This window comes from Suncus etruscus, chromosome 1, assembly GCF_024139225.1.
Source record: "Suncus etruscus isolate mSunEtr1 chromosome 1, mSunEtr1.pri.cur, whole genome shotgun sequence".
In the NCBI taxonomy this organism is placed as follows: Eukaryota; Metazoa; Chordata; class Mammalia; order Eulipotyphla; family Soricidae; genus Suncus; species Suncus etruscus.
The window spans coordinates 128,540,078-128,552,792 of NC_064848.1; the positions used below are offsets into that span (position 1 = coordinate 128,540,078).

Consider the following 12,715-nt stretch of genomic DNA (forward strand, 5'->3'; position numbering starts at 1 on the left):
TTAGACTAATTTTTAGCAATTAGTGGCAGAACATAAAAATAAAGGTGGAAAGATTCAGGAGTGCACTCTTGGGTATGGTTTGTCCTTACTTTGTTTGTTTGTTTTGTGGACACACTTTACAGCACTCAGGTGTTACTACTGACTCTGCACTCAGAAATCATTCCTGATAGGCTTGAGGGACCGACCATGACCATATCAGACACCAGGGTCGAAATAGTAGGAGCCGCTTGTAAGGCAGTATATATACCCATTGTTCTATCTCTTTGTCTTTAGTGTGTCCTCTTTTTTTAGAGGTTAAACAGAAATTGTGTCAAAAGTGAACATGGGCAGTTTCACTAAAATGAAAAAAAAATAAGGAAGTACTATTTTACAGTGTAAAGTGAGATAGATTGATTAATAGTGCATTAATTAATACATACATATATACATACATAATTAATACATACAACATTTGTGGCCCTGCCCTAGAGGAATCTTTTATTTTTTTGTTTTGTTTTAGTTGTTTGGGTCACAACCCCCGATGTTTAAGGCTTACTACTGACTTTGCACTCAAGGATCACCCTGACTTTGCCTTCTGCGGCCTGCAGGTAAATTGAGTTTGAGACCCCTACGAGGCTGGTCTGAGTGCAGTGGTGTTTAGAATTAATTGATCACAGTCAGTTATAGATTTCTTGGGCTGGAGTGATAAAACAGTGGTAAGGCATTTGCCTTGTACGTGGCCACACAGGAAGAACCCCAATTTGAATCCCATATTGTCTCCTGAGCCTGCCAGTAGTGACTTCTAAGCACCACCAGGTGTGATCCACAAAAACAAAAATAAGCAAATAAAAATAAAGATACTGACGATATGAATACAGAGTTATCTTTACAAGTCAGATCAGAGACTATTGTTCCATGAAGCAAACAAAGACAAATATCTTTGTTGTATGGTGGGTTTAGTAAATTCCAACAGGACTATCCATTAAAAATAATGATTTGTTTGGAAATTGCACTCATCTCTTCAAACAAATTTTGTGTATTTGGAATATAAAATATCTAGTCAAGTAAATATATTCACGTTATGTATCTAGATGGGCATTTTTATTAATTCGTCCTGCTAAATTCTTAGGTGATCCTAAATATTTTTCTTTTTTTATTTCAACAGTTTTGGAAGCCTCAATATTTTTCAATGTTTAAAAATAGTTGGTGGAATCATTGAATAAATAGATAGCACAAAAATTAGGTGTTTACTCAATATCTCAGAGACACAATTCAATCTCTGGGATCACATATGATACCCCTGAGGATAATCACAAGTGATGTATGAGCTCAGAGCCAGAGGTAGCTTCTGAATAATACTAGGTATCTTTAAAAAATACTCTAAATTATTTTTTGAGATTTTCTATTAGGGAAAACGTTGAAAATTTTCTATAACAATGTTAATATCCCAGGATCCTTAAAGTTTTTGTTCTTAGTTTTATAGCTATTAAGTTTTCGACTCCAGTATTTCTTAACATCTACCTTTTGCATATGGCAAGTAATTCAAATAAAACAGCTTCAATAAGAAAGAAAATTTATGAGTCCATCTATATGGAAAGTTAAGTAATGCTGACATGTGTGAATCAGAAGAAGTTTCAAAGTTTCAAATCCTGGTTCCTAATGTTTCAACTAAATTTTGTTGGGTGAATGGACTTCTCAGAAAAAAATTCATCCATGCCAGCTCAAGGACAGTGACAGCTGTAGGCTTCCCAAGAGAAGCCGAGAGAGTTTAGGATTTTTAAATAAAAAGTGTGATGTGGCTAAAAAAAAAGAGAGAGAATATGAGTTCTAGTTTGAAAATCACAATTAAACAAGTCAGAAATATATGCTATAATTGAAATGAGTTTGATGACTTATAATTCTTCAGTTGTTCCTATTTTGCCATTGCGTTTACTTTACTAGATTTAATTTAGCAATATAATGGATAGACTCCTTCCCTCTACTTCTCAATTTTGTCAGTCATTTAGACAATTCCGTCCTTTCCCTGTATCTCATACTCAGGAATGTTGCTTGGGAATTAACATCTTTACAACTCTGCCTGGCATTATTAACAAAATGTTTATTTGCCTTGTGGATGCTACAGAAACTAACTCTCCAAATGTTGATCCCAGCAATGACTTGTAATTAACTAGCAAATGATATTATTTTAGTCTGTTTCTGCTCACTTACATTGTGATTTCCTTTCATTTAAATTATATTTACATATAAATACATCTTATCTACCAATTATTTGTATGAAGTTTTCTATAATGAAGTGATGATAGCTCCATCTGCTACTCAATTTTCATGTTTTATTTCCTTCCATATCACCAAAATGCATACATTTCCATTTTCCATGTGTGTATATTAATTCCTTTCTTTAAAAAAATAATCTGTGACCAGAGTGATAGTATAGAGGTAAAATAAAACACTTGATAAACTGATTTCATTTCTAGTGGCATCTATTATTACCCTGAGCATAGAACCAGGAGTAATCCCTGAGCACCCCTAGTGATGACCCCAAAGCAAACAAAACTGAATTTTTACTTTATTGAGATAAAAACTCTTTTTACAAACACCAAAATCTAACTGGTTTACTGGTTATAAACATTAATTTTTCAAAATATTATTTTTTCTATTGTATCATGTTTACCTTCTATTCAATGTTGTTTTATTATGAATATGGTTTTCACTTATACTGTGAGATAAATTATTTTTGTTGCCCATTTTAAATTATAGTAAATGTCAAAAATAAAATGAGATTTAAATTGATACACTTAAATGTTTTCAGAAACGTATCCATTTTTAGAAAAGAAAATTGTATTAGTCATATAAATAAAGTTAATTCAATATTTTTATACTTAATTATTACTTAAACTATATATATTTACTGTTATGTAAGCCCTAGAATATTTATATATAAATCATATTGAGAAAATAATTTGTGCCTTTTTCAGTTCTTTTGTAGCTAGTGTTTTATATTCTTCCAATGTTTATTCATCTTAGAGTTCCAGAGCAGTTTTCATATCTAGTATTGTGCTCTCACAGCAGTTGGAAATTCAACCTACTCATAGGCTACATTTGTATAGCATTTACAGCTCAGCAGTATAATTTATAGTGTGCTAAAGTTGTAGTTTCTATTCTTATGTGTGTAGTATAGAATGTACTTGCTAGAAGGATTTAATCACATGAATTTGAAAAAGCATGAGGAACTAACAATACCATTGCAAGCAATTATGTAATTATCACAGTGACTAATTCACTTCTGGCAAATTAGTGAAGAACCAAAAATAAGTAAGTAAACAATGAATGAAGGGTCAGATGCACACTATTTTTAATGCATGTAAAGAAAAACTTAATCAATTATTATTACATTAATGCAGTCTGAATGATTTCAACGAAAATTTATATTTTAAAGTAACTTCAAATAAAATTTAAATAGGACAACAGAGATAGTATAGGAAATAGGGATGTAATAGTATATTATCTTTCACAACACCAACCTCACTTCAATCTCTAGCACTGCATATAGATGGGGCCCAGTACAGGCAGGGGTCTCTTCTGAGCATAGCCAGAAATAACCCCTAGTACTTAAGAGTGCAACCCCAATACACCAATAATGTGTGTATTAATTATTTTATTTACTGGAGAACTGATTAATGCAGAATTAAAATACTTGAAAATAATTTTATATATAATGTAAATATTTTGATGTTTATTAAGTTCTGATTTTTATGATACACAAATTAAGGGAGATTTTAAAAAAGATATTACTTAATATTTGTATACAAGTCATATTTACTGACTATAATGAGTAGAATTTTTCCTACTTTGCTTTCTCATGATTAAATAATCATACAATATATAATCATATAATCAATAAATAATCATACAGTATAGCGATAGCAGAAAAGTTATACTTTATGATATAAAAGATATGACAATAGGTTACTTGCTTATCTTCTAAACATTTGCTACTGAAACATTTAGAACTTTGAATGTTAAAATAAAGCAAATGTTTTGTTTGGGTCACATCAGGCCGCACTCAGGTTTTACTCCTGGATCTAAACTCAAAAATCGCTCCTGGCAGGATTGGGGGACCATATGGGATGCCAGGGTTCAAACCACCTTCCTTCTGTATGCAAGGCAAATGCCTTACCTTTATGCTATCTCTCCAGCCCCAATATAAAGCAAATGAATGAGTAATTTGTAAGAATCTATTTGCAGTAAATTGCCATCTTCTCTATTGATGCCACTAAATTTTTATTTGTTTTGATTCAAACCAACTAAGCCTACTAGGGATATTAATTAAAGACTAAATTGTTTTTTATACATCCTTAAAAGAGGGAATTATAAAAGTATAAAAAGAACAGTACACTATAATGTAGCATACCTATATAAACTTTGCCTTGTTCATGTCATACATGTTATTAATTAATTATTATTTACTAATTAATGTATAGTTGAGCATATGAGTCATAGAACTATCAGGATTATATGCCAGGAAGCTAATTTAAAACTCTCTAATTTTGTTTTTACAAATTTAATTGGTGATTTTTGGAAAAGATAATCTAAAAATAGTCACAGTATAAAATATTATTAGTTTAATTAGATGTAAGGAAGTCACCAAAATCGTGAACAGCAAAGAGAAAAACCAGTGAACCATCAGAGATTCCAACCAAATATCATTTAAAGTCAATAATAGTGAATTTTGCTTGACAAATATCTTTAAAAGGCAGATGAAAATTCTAAGTCTTTAAGCCCTTCTGTGTATTTATTCATTTTAAAGAAAACAAATTATTCCCATAGAAACCAATAGTAGTGGTGTTACTGTTAAATATCACTGTGAATGAAGACCATGGGGAAGAAAAATCCATCTGTACCTTTCAAGAATGCTTCCAGAATTTTTATGGAAAAATGATGAAAGGCATGATCATCTAATATCAATTAGACTCTGTAAAAATGCATTTCTTTATTACTAGTTAAGGAAAGATAGACAATTATAACTGATTTGACTATGAAATGGAACCCATTGCAGTCTTTCTGAAATGTTTGTCAACACATCAGTGTGAACTTCTCCCAATTAACCATCTGTTATAATTTATTAGAATCACATTACCATGCACTTTCAACTAAATTGACACAACAAGCAAGAGGATTTATATAATTTGCCTATTTAAATATATACCTAATACTTCTTAGAAAAGTCACCTCAAATTTACATAACCCTTTTAAAATAATACTGTAGCTGTTTATTTTTTAGAAAATAAATCTAAAAAATCTGAAAATTAATATGAAATCATGATTTGCCAATGATATTCTTCAAATGTGGATAATTAATGTATTATAAAGTATTTAAATTCATAAAGCACTGTAAGAAAATACTTATGGTATATCAACAAATGGTATGGTGAAAACAGGATAGCTACTTGAAAAATAATTTGAAACATGTATCCAGATCTGAGATTATTTACAAAAGTTTCCTCAGAATGGATTAAAGAATTGGAGATTAGAGAACTCAGAAAGTATATACAAAGTAATACATAGACAAACACTCCAGGATATGGACCTCAGATGTCTTCTTAATGTTTTGATTCCACAGCCAGAGATGAAAAATTAAAAAATAAACAATGGAACTGCATCTAATTAAATGTTTGCATATGGCACAAAGAATTCAGGTTAAAATTAAAAGACTAACTAGAAAATGAGATAAAAATTTTCTCACAATACATATGATTAAAACATTTAAATTTTTCAAAAAAGTTCAATAACAATATAGATTTTTATAAATACATCAAAAATACTAAGATGGGCTCTAGCAATAGTATAGCAAGTAAGGTCTTTGTTTCGCACACAGGTGACCCAGGTTCTAATCTTGACACTGTATACAGACCCCTGAAGCCTGCCATGACTGATATCTGAGAACAGAGGCAGGGAGAAGTCTGAGGATAGGTAAGAATGCTCCCAAAACAAAATGAAGACATTTTCCCAGTAAATAATGTGTCTTTTTACGTTAAACTTCTTTCTTTATTTTCCTTTTTATTCTTTTTTTTGTTGTTGTTGTTTGTTTGAGTTCACACTCAGTCTTGCTCAGGGATTACTCCTGGCTCTATGCTCAAAAAAAAAAAAAAAATCCAAGTAAGCACAGGGGACAATATGGGAATGCAGAGATCAAACGTGGTCAGCTGTGTGCAAGGAAAATACACTTCCTTGCTGTGTTATAGCTCAGGCTCTAGGGTCTGTTTCTTTCACCATGCACAACCTATTACTTTGTTATATTCCCAATAGCGTTTTTATACTTTTCTTTCTTTTGTTTACCTTATTTAAAGATCATCCGTCACATAGTTGACATAGTTAACCAGAATACATTGTTTTCAGATAAATGAGAGCAGCATTATTTTTAAACAAAGGGAAAAAGGAGTTGAAAAGTTGATTATGGTGAAATGGGTCAGGACGTCTAAAAAATATAAAGCTGGCAAGTCAGATATAATGCTTTTTCATTTTCTAGATCAATCATTATTGTTAAAGGTAAACTTTACTGAAGAAAGGTTTTGTGGGTTAGATATATAGAGCATTCTTAAAAACAATCATAATTTTAAAGTTTAGAAAACTTAGTGATATGGTAATGAGTCTACCAAGAGGAGTCTACACCATCAAGAATCACCTAGAGGGTCTGGAGCATCCAGGTTCCTTTTCTAAAAGAAAACTAAAATAATAAGCATAATGGTATAATGGTAAGCTATCTGAAATTGAAGACAAATTATAATAACATAATGAATGAGTTCCATAGCAGGAATTTTTGTTATCTGTGAACATAAAAATTTTATTATATTAGCAGGTATAATCGAGTAGAAAATAAATAGATTAGAATTTTTGTCAAGACATTATCTTAAAAGACTACTAACTTCTGAGTCTAATATAGTATAGCATTACAATGTGGAACTAAGGCAACCAACCTAAATCTCTAAGTACCACTGTGAACAAAAAGATCATAGAGTTTTTATAAATATAGTAAAATTAAGGCAATAACTCTTCTTACAGTGAGCATTTTAGTGGGAGTCCATGGCTTCCAAAAAAATTCTGCACCCCTTTTTTATGATAAAAACATTAGAACATAATTATAGACCTCTAGAAAGAGCAGTTGATTGGACACCTGCTATATTTAAGCATTGACATTTAAGGAAGCTTATGCAGTCTGGGTCCATCAATGGAGAAAGGTTGACACTGGTTGTGGGAAGGGCTTCAAATAATTGCATATCTGAAATTCAATTATTAAAAACTTTGTAGGTCACAAATATTTCAAAGAAAAATTTTTAAAAAGGATGGAGATAGGGACTTTACCTTGCATGCAGAAGGATGGTGGTTTGAATACTGGCATCCCATATGGTACCTTGAGTCTGCCAGGAGAGATTTCTGACTGTAGTAGCTAATGGTTGACATAAAAGGAGTTTGCATATTTTAAAACATGTTATGGTGTTCTCATGCTATTAGGTGAAAATGGGATAATAATGAGTTCTTATAAACATCTAAAAGATAAAGGTTTTAAAGAAATGATCAAGAATTTAAGAAAAATCATTAAGGTCCTGTTTAAAATTTTTTTAAATTATTGGTGATTGTTGATTATACATTCTTTAAAGTCTGAAATTATTGGTGATTGTTGATTATACATTCTTTAAAGTCTGAAAAGCCTGCCAAAATAGTGGTATACCAGGTATTCCTGGTATTCAAAATTAATTTTTGTTCAATGTTGCATATGAGTGGTCTAATTTGTGTGATATGGATTGTTGGTGTCTTCTGACTGTAAACTGAGGCCTGGAGAATAAGTAGACTTCTACTTTCTGTATGTAGAATTAAGCATGACTAAAATTTTTTTTACAATTTTTAATTATTTGTTGCCAAAGATATTAATAAATATATCACAAGGAGCTTTGTAAATATGGTCATGGTTTGAGGTGCGGGGTCCTGCAAGCCCCCCAGAAGGGCCCGGCCAGCAGGAATCGGTCGGGAGGCTCACGGACGACCACACCTTTATTTAGCAGGGCTAGAAGTACAACCACACCTGTAAAAAATCTAAGAGAGGTTAATAATAATGACCTTTGGCGATCAGACCGTTCAAAGGTGTCTTTATTGGGGTCCAGCATCTCTTATATAGAGAAGGAGAAGGGGGCAGGAAAAAAGTGATGTCAATCATACATTTTGGCACGAAAGCCAGGAGACAAAGGCAGTAAATCGTCTTCCAGAAGGGAGGGAGAAGCAGTGACAATTTTACAATCACTCCTAAGTCAGCAGCTTTCAAGGAATTGCCCTATGACCCTAGAGTAGGGTCTGTAGCTCACTATCCAGAACTCTCAGCAGTTTGTGATGGGGCAAGCTTTGTTGCATTTAGCTAATAACTCAGGAATGTAAGTTAAGGGGAGACTTGGCTCCATGGTATCAGGCAGTGTCTTCCTCCCCTAGGCTGAGAAGTTACTTATTACTTGAAGGTTGCTTTCCTGTTGGTATATGGGCTTATAGCAAACAGCACTTAGCACTGAAAAAATGGCAGGGAGTTTTGCAAAAGTAGCCACTGAGTCAGTCACGGTAGCCAACATTGAGGAATTAAAAAATATGGAAAATCTTATTGGAAAAGGCCCTAGACAATAATAAAATGGTTTTAGGATTTTCTGTACAAACTTAAGTAACATTTTCTTTTTCTCTCTCTCTTAATACCTTTTAGTACCATTTATGTGTCACAGCATCATGTTGCTTTGCATAAAATACAAGCAGGTGGCTTTCCTATATGCATGGGAGTGATCCCCATGCAGACAGAAAATCTTAAAATTTAGTAAGGGGATCCCAGAACCCTCTTTCAGGGAAATAATTGGGGTTGAGGTGGTGTGACAAGCAGGCACCTTTAAACATTTGACTGACAAGACCGGGAAGACACCGAGATGAAGACACCAAGATGAATTTCCTGAGTAAGAAAATTGAAGATTTCCTAGGAATCTCTGGGTCTTTACTGACTTGGCCACAGCCTGAGCATTGCTCTCACCCTCCACCCTCAGTTTCAAGAAAAGGAAAAGAGGACTTGAGGTAAGAATCTCTTCCAATCCTGAAGGGGAGTGGAACAGGCGACCTCTAGGGAAATCCTGCAGAGGGTGATATGCCCATGGCCATCTACGAGATCATCATGCTGAAATGACCAACTCATCTCTACATCAGCCAGGCCTGAGTGACCGTGACATGACAAACCTGATTTGTCTCCAACCTATCTTCAGAAATTCTCTGTAAGTAATGGGGTGCCCCAGATGAAGATTCCATCATCATTGCTGTGTTTATGTAGGGGAACGAGCCAACAATTATTCAAATATCTGGCAAGGTACAAGGTGCAGTTGGAGAGGAAAAATTACTTTTTGTAGCTGATTAAATTAAACGCATTCTAATGGGCCTAACTTAAAACCTACTTCTTTGTGGTAACCTATCTGGAAATGTTCTTACTAGTTTTACTAGACCAAATTATAAAATGGAAATGCAAGCATTATTCTTGCTAAAGTAACTCAGAGCTGTGTTTATTGATAATGCTATGATGCTTTGATTTCTGTTGTTTAATTTGTGTTGTCATTACAGATAAGGACAGCTGCTCCATTTTACCCCTAGACTATAGTCCCTTGTCAGCAGAAAAAAAATTACAGAAGAATTGACCTTCAGCCACACTCCCTTTTAATGATTTTTAAGGTGATAAAATCTCTAGGGAAATATGGAACAGAATGACTATCAGGAAAAGCTTCCAGGGAAATAAGAGAAAAGGGCCACAGGAATTCAATGAGCCAAGTTGACAATTAAAAATTACTCTATACCTATCTATCCCAGAGGTCGGAGCAAGTAGCAAGAATAAACCAACTCTGACATTTAACAAGGATGGGTGGTATAAGGGAAGGAGAAAAATGATGGCTTCCCTTGGTAATATTAAAGGTAAAAGTATTAATATTTGGTGTGGGATTTCTTCATCTCTGTCTAACCCAGTGGAGGAAGGGAAACTGGAGTTTTAGGGCTCTATATTGTTCTCTCCATCCCAACAGCCATTTAAGTTGCAGGATTGAAAAGGAAATGGGAACCTCATTTTCTTCATGGTGAAATTACAATCTGAATAAGAAAGAAACCCTGCAGATCCAGCAGACTCACTTCACAGGACCAGAACAGAAAGCAGATAGTCCTGGTGTTCCTGAGGCAGTGACCTTATTGACTGCATGGTGACTAGCAAGAATGAAGCCCTATTACATAGATTAGGGGGTGTTTGTGGATCAGATGTCACCATGGGGATTCCTCCCCTAAACTTTGACTTGGTGGGATTTGTTTAGGGTCTCTTGGTATACTCTACATAATCTGCTACTGAAGTGAAAGTGTTAAGAAAAGTGGATTCCAACCAACCAATGGGTTAGGGTTCTGGGGTAAGGAAGTTCTCTCCTGCATATAAGCATGCATCAGAGTTGCCTTCTGGCAGCATAGAGGGAGCTGGACCATGAGGCTAAGACTGGAGGTCTCAGGCAGAGTTTTTGGAGTGCTGTCAACCTGAACTGTTTATACCAAATATCAATAGGGTCTTTAAGAGACTGTACCCAGACTAACTGTAGTGGGGAGCACCAGTTAAGGCAAATAAGGAGAAAGTCAGCAGCTTAACTGTCTTAAGGTGCAAGTGTACACCTTATAACCCTATACCTCTTCTTGGTCCAATAACTAAAGGGGAAGAAGCATTCAGGACCATAATAATGAGGGAAGTGGTCTAGACAACAGACTGGCTGATCCTGGACTGAGGGGAGAACCACCCTACAGGGAATACAAGGTTTGGGCATGTGCCCCCTTACCCAACCCTGGAGGGGCCACCAAGGTCCCTTCCCCTTACCTAGACTATTGAAATGAGACTGTATGGGAAAATAATCCCCATCAAAGCTAAATGGAACATGACTTTGATCCCCTGTATGTTTGCCACTGTTTTTGCACACCCAGATTATTTTTTACATCATCAGTAATTCTTCCACCCCAGGTGTCATACCTGGCAGGAGAAGCTGTGTGAGAACAAGATAAACTCTCCTATAAGTGGATGATGATTAAGATGTTAGCTGAAGTTGCTTTCCAGAGCAGGTGGGGATTAGACCAAGGCTCTGGGGGGAATAAAGTATCTATGCTAATAATAAGTCAGAAGTTAGCCATGAGATAGACACTGCAGCAGGTGAAGGAGTGAAGATTGCAACGAAAAGATTCTGTCACCTGGTATAAACAGTGGTTTAATATCACCCTAGATATCCTTCCTGATTAAGATGCTTGTGCTAAGGTACCAGTTTGTGCCCACAAGTAGGGACAAGGAGGAGAAACCTCAAGGAGAGTCAAAGATTTGACTCAGGACCGTAAGAAGAGGAGGGAATGTTGGGACCTAAATTATGAACAACGAAGGATGATGCTATTTTATAAAACCAACATGGCAGGCTTCTTCTTAGGTTTTTAGCAGAAAGGAACACCATTTTGTAAGGACCACATGGTGTGAGCCACATGCTGGGAATTTACAAGTCTATTTCTATAGACCCCTCCCCAATCTACCTGGCCATACCAGGTAGCCTATTAGAGAAAGACAAAGGAGCAGTGGGAAGGTTTCCTTAGACAGGAGCCAATTATTTTAAGGACCATCAGAAAGCTGGAACCTCCCTATATCCCTTCCCTATATAATCCTCATCATGAACTTGGGTGGGGCTCATTGCCTTCGATGAGCTTTGGCTTATCTTGATAGATATTGTCTAACCTGTAGTGGGAATGACCCCAACTCACAGTCACTATATAACTGAAATACAACTGTGGAAGACTTGTAATTCAAATCAGTCTAAATAAATAAATAAATAAATAAATAAATAAATAATTAAATGTTGATGGAATGTGGCTAGGATCAGAGATCCATTGCTATATTTTACAACCACTCATATAAATGCTTCATTTTGAGAAATACGTCCTGGTCCACAGTGCAGAACGTATTTTCCAATTATGCCTTTATAATAAAAAAGCTAAACATTCAAAAAAAAAAAGAAATTGTATAACAGAATTGGCTTACTAATATCACTTCAACTTGAGATGGGAAAATTACTCTAATTTTGTAAAGACATGAAAATAAATGTGTTTGTGTTTTCATACAATAAATGTTTTCATATAAAAATATGCCCCATAAAATATCTTAAATTTGTGACTGAAAATCAGGAAGAGAAAAAAATGTCCCATATCAAACTTATGTAGTTCCAGGCTAATTCTTATTTTTCTTATGAATTCAAGCTTTAATTGACTGATTGTTTTAACAAACACTATTTTCTTCCAAGCTGTTTTCCTAGCACATTTTAAATATTAGTCAAGTATGACTAATATAGTTTTCAAAATAACTATATAAATATTTTAATTGTTACATTTGTTTCTGTATAGATAAAGAAATTAAAGTATATGGATGTATTTTTTACTTTCTTTTTAATTCATAAAATGTATACTGAAACTTGAAGAGATTTAACAGATGATCTTCAGCTCCTGAGACTGTGGTTTTTAGCTTTCATATATATACAATTAGTTAAAAACAGATGAGCAATTTTACGAAACTACTACAATTAATTTGAAAAGTGCAAAATAATTCGCTTTTCAAATAAAACTGTTTTCTTGGAATTAGTTTTTAAAAATTGGCATTGAAATTTGTGCGATTGTCCCATCAAGTGATCAA

The 12,715-nt window shown here is 34.2% G+C and overlaps 1 pseudogene; it reads right to left on the bottom strand.

The window, feature by feature from the left end:
* Window positions 1-7,937: 7,937 nt before the first annotated feature.
* The window catches only part of LOC126017245 (heat shock protein HSP 90-alpha-like), a 122,861-nt pseudogene continuing 118,083 nt past the window's right edge, over window positions 7,938-12,715 (bottom strand).